At 31.2% G+C, this 5,408-nt stretch overlaps 1 long non-coding RNA gene across 1 annotated transcript; it reads left to right on the top strand.

The window, feature by feature from the left end:
- The first annotated feature begins 2,250 nt into the window (after positions 1 to 2,250).
- On the top strand, positions 2,251 to 4,404 carry LOC112525478. The gene is made up of 3 exons (XR_003070425.1): positions 2,251 to 2,757; positions 3,115 to 3,166; positions 3,609 to 4,404. It is a non-coding gene; the product is annotated as an uncharacterized LOC112525478 (long non-coding RNA).
- The last annotated feature ends 1,004 nt before the right edge of the window (positions 4,405 to 5,408 follow it).

Here is a 5,408-nt window from a genome sequence, read left to right on the forward strand (position 1 = left end):
TACCAAACACTACTACTTCAAATAGTATTTCTATAAATTAGCTTATGTACATTCAAATATGTACATAACTTATTTTTACCAAACCGCGCCTAAACATTAACTATATCAAAAGTCGAGTTCACTTTTCTAAATTTTCATTATTTTACTATTTAACATAAAGACAGTAATAAATAAGTATCTATATCAGTTAAACCAAAATATTCATTTTTTTTAAAATGGTATCGTCTTAGAAAATAATTCCATGAATCGTGTAAAATCAATACCTGAACAATAATACAATATCACCATGTATATGAGAAATATTTTATGGAATTTTGGAATATAAAATTAATTATTGAAAAGTTGATATCGAAGTTATGTCTTTAATTGAAGAAATTAATACTCACCCGTCTACCACCACCACCGTCTAACTCTTCAATGGTGACTTGGTTTTCTGGTGTGGACATTTATGAGGAACCGGTAGATGTTGGTGCAACGCATTCAATGCTATAATCTCTCTCCCAATCGGATAAATCGGAAAACGGATTAAATACACTTTCTATTTATTTTTATGCTATAAACTAGTGTTCGGCATTACACATTGCACGATCAATAAACTTTTTTAGAAAATATTGAAGTTAAATGGATCGATGGTCACAAATCAATATTAAACTAATAGGAATAGATATTATACTAGATATAAAGTCACCTCATCATCCTCGATCGTTTTTTATATATATCATTAAATAATAATTTATATATATATATATACACACACACACATATTAATCTTTTCATACATCAAACTTTGTAATTGAATCAAAATGATAAAAAAAATGTTTGAGACTATTGATTATAACAATGAGGTGGATAATACATAAAGTCTTGTCATAAATATATCAATTTATCCATACATATATTTCCATAAAATATTTACATGCACCACACAAATGAGATATTGTTACCCATTTTTGTATATAATATTGCATATATTTTTATAATTTACTTACATATGTTCTAATGTACTCGTTTGCAACTTCATCCAAAAACCCTCCTCGAAACCTCCCCTTTCCCAGTCTACAATGCACGAAGAGCAACAGTAGTCGCTAGTATTGTGACCACCTTGGATATAGGTTAATCCAATTGAATTGTTTAATTTTTCATTTGACTTGTTCGAGTTTTTTTTATCTTCCTAAGATTATTTTTTCATAGTTTGGTTTCTCGTTACAAAGTTATCAAAGAAAAGATTTTAATAATTTTATGTAAATTTGATATGCTAAAAAAATGATTGAAACTCATATGACTGATCATTTAGTACATATATTGTTTTTAAATATATATATATATATATATATATATATATGTATAAAAGGAGTGTTATGTAAAAAATAATAACCAATAATGACCATTTAATAATATTAAAAAATATAATGAGTGTTATATAAATGATAATAACCAAATAATGATCATTTAATGATACTAAAAAAAATATATATATATATATATATAATGAGTCATATGTAAATAATAATTAATGACACCGATTATTTACTTATATAACAAACAAAGAGTATGGCATGTAATATGTTTAAAAATAACCATCCAACTGGTGCAATGTTAAGTTAGGGGTGATATCCTTTTTTTTTTTTTTTTGCAATTTTCTTTTTTAAAATTTTACATAATTAATGTTATATAGAAGTATAGATATCTATACTATATTATAAAGCATTTGACAGAAACACTTAAAAACCATTTTTTATGCATAAAGTACTGTTTATTGATACATATTACTTAAAATTCAAGATTACAAGTAAATTGTACGTAAGTACAACTTATTAAAGCTCCATGTTTGAATTTATGTAACTAACTGCGGATAAACATAATCAAATAGATGATAAAATCTCATTTTAAAATATAAAAAATCTAAAATATAATTAGGATAATTATCGAGTTTTAACAAAATAATTAACTATTATCTTTATAAAAAAATTATATTATCAAACCAAATATAAATTACTTCGTTATTGAACTTAAATTAAATTATAATAAAAAATTACACAAAAAATAAGAAATTTAAAATAGTTAATTTGATACTAATATCKACATATTTTTATCAAATTTTTATAATATTTTTAAATTTATATTTTATTTAAAAATAAAAACATTATCATTTTTTCAAAATCACATAAGACTATATTATAAAATCAACTAAGATAACGAATAAAACAAAATATTAAAATCAAGATGTATCTCGTTGCATTACACGAGTACCCTTCTAGTATATCTAAATCACAAATTCACCATACACATCCTCCCCTCATTTCCAGCATCATCTGCCACCACCGACTTCCCCGTCTTTGGCCATATCTTCACGTTCATCATTTGTCTGACACCTCTAGTTTTCCGTCCACCACGATAAATCCCTCATCGTTCCTTATATGTCCTCCCTACACCATCGATTACCAGAAAACTCGAACAACAATGGCCACCACTATGAGACTATCTCCATCCAAGCCAACGACCACCGTTTGTTGAGACTCAATCTTCATCGAACCCAATACCCACCACTGCTTAGACTCCATCTCTACTGAACCCAGATTTGAACACCTCAGATCTTCATTGGGTTTGTGTGCGTGTGTCTGAACAAAGATGTAGATAGTGATCTTCGATAGGTTTCTTTTCACCAGACATCGACTCTCCTGCCTTTGGAAAAGATTAAGATGAAATGTTTCGAATCTTTGGTTGAAGAAAACATTCAAAACTCGATGAGAATCGAAGGTTAAAACCCCATCTTCTTTTAATTGGATATCATGTGCTTTGTCCTTAGTTTTTCTAGGAGAACCCACTTTGTAGATTATGTGCAGTAGGGTCTTTTCTTCTTCTCTGTGTTTTTGTAATGGCTCTAAAAAGCCTATACTTTGCTTTCAATAATAATGTGAACTTAGCAAATTCTTCAATTCTTAGCACTTCATGATTTTTTTGGGTTTTGTATTTCAAGATTCTGGTTATGGGTTTTTTGATTTGGAATGTATTTTAAAGGCTTTCGATTTAGATTTAGGATTCTTGATGTTGTTCCCTTCTTGATGAATTTAATATCTTTTGTGTTCTTGATTTATTTATGGTTCTTTCTTTCAGTTAAGAAAGATGGAAAATTAATGATGAAAAACGCAGATCTGAACAAAAGGAGGTAAAGTAATTGGGCTTGTTGATTTGTTCTTCAAAAACTGGATTTGGTTTCATTTTATTATTCAAAAATAAGTTTTCTTGTTGATTTTGTCCTTTAAAAATGGGTTTAGGTTGAGTTTTATGTTATGTGTGTGAGAGATCTCTGTGTTATTTGTAGCCCGAGAAGACGACTGAAGGAGGGCCGGAAAAGATGACCGTTGTATTGAAACCCAGATTTCTCTTAATTACAGAAAACACAATAAAATCGAAGTATGAGTAGAATGGTAACTGTATAACTGAAATGGTCTAACAAAATATTCAAGATAAACATAAGAATGTAAAACAGACTTGAATAAGTCAGAAGCTTTTATTAGATGAGAAGTAGTAACAATAAAACTCTCAGTCTAATCGTATTCTCACAAGAATTCTCTATTCTAGAGCGTAGTCTAATTTGACACTTTCAGGTAACTTGTAACCTGAGGAGGATGCCTCCTTTTATACGACTAAACTAAATCAGAATTTCCTAGAATCTTGGCTTGGAACTCTAAGTTCTTGTTCCGCGTTCTTATCGTTCACGTTCCATGGAAAGTGGAGCGGACTAAGTCAAGTGTTTTAGATTCTGTTAGGAGTCTTGCGGGAAAGTCTGAACCGAGCGCCCAATCCACGGGAGTAGAATACTCAGAAAGTCTGACTAGGTTGCTCGTCCTCTCCTTTGCACCAGGGGTTGTATCTCTGCTTCTTAAAAGATTGTTCTTGATGTATCATAGAGTTGAATTAGAGTACTTGAAGCGATGGTCCTCACGGAAGAACACCATTTTGCCTTGTTCATTCCTGAAGACCACCTCGTGTTTTGGCTCCACCAACACCGTTCAAGAGGGGATATGCTTAATGCCTTCAAAGTCTTCGTTAGGCGCACTGAGACTAAGCTGGTTTATCCCCAGATCCATAGCAATTTGGAAGTCGAGCTTACTACGGTAGTCAAGAAGGTCCGTCATTGTTTGCCGTATCACGGAGTTAGCCAGAGCATACTTCATAACTTTGTCTCGCTTGTGGTCCGTGAAGAAATACAGAGACAGCAGATCCCAGGGATTCAGATTTATAAGATCGCAATCCGTGAAGGTGAAGATATGCCCATGGAATCTTTCTACTGTATACTCGTGGAAGACTGTCCGATTGTGGGCAAAGGTTGTAATAACCGGGTCCTGGTTATCACATGAGATAATTAATACGTGATTATTTATTACGTGCTTATGTGATGGCATGATAAATTTGGTATATTTGATCATGTTAATATGAGAGTTTCTGTACATTAATGTGTATTGTGTGTCCCTATAATGATCAATCTTCAATATATCTTCAATGAATCCCTGATAGATAAGATTTTAACCTTGAAGAACATGAGAGGAGAGATGAGAGAGTTTGAGAGGAAAAGTCAAACTTCAAAACTTGGTCAAACCTTCTATATGTAATCAGATTTTTACAAATGAGCTCCTCAAGATTACAAAGACTAACACCTTATTTATAGGGTCAAACATTAAAGTCCTAGTCAAAGTCAAACTTTACAGAAAAGTCAAACACGATGACTTTTACAATTATAGACAATATTTAACTTTCAAGACGAATACAATTTAATACTGATTTTCAGTCCTAACATTCTCCCCCTTTGTATTCAGACTTGAAAGAAATTCCGCGCTTTAAGTCCTGTTTGAACTTTGAAACTTTAAGCACATTATGTCATCTTCAAAAACAAACTTCAACTAGGAATCTTCAGGCAATCGTTTGTTGAGAAAGATCTTCTAACATTCTCCCACTCGAATGTAGAACAGCGATGATCTTCTCTTTTGAAAATGTAAAACAGTAATCATCAGAAACAATGTACAAGATGTGATCTTCAAAGGATCTTCAGACAACAAACCACAAACTTTCTATTTGGTAAACTTTTGAAACATTGATCTTCTCATTCAAAAACTCTCAGTCGTTGTAGCATCGGAATAATCTTTTGGAATCATTTCCAGTCGCACTTCTTTTGAGTCTTTTGTCAAATTTGAAGTTACTCCCCCTTGATCTTTACATCAGAATCCCTTTAAAATGTTTGAAAATGAATATTTCATTCATTATTACATACTCCCCCTTATGATGAAATGAGAATCATTCCATCATACACAAGAATGAATGAAATTTTCCACGTAAGCCGTCAATTCATGAAAATGTAAGTAGATCTTTGCAAATCCACTTGTTTAATCTTTTCAGATTAAGGGAATGGG

Source organism: Cynara cardunculus (genome assembly GCF_001531365.2).
Source record: "Cynara cardunculus var. scolymus isolate 2C chromosome LG 13, CcrdV1, whole genome shotgun sequence".
Lineage (NCBI taxonomy): Eukaryota > Viridiplantae > Streptophyta > Magnoliopsida > Asterales > Asteraceae > Cynara > Cynara cardunculus.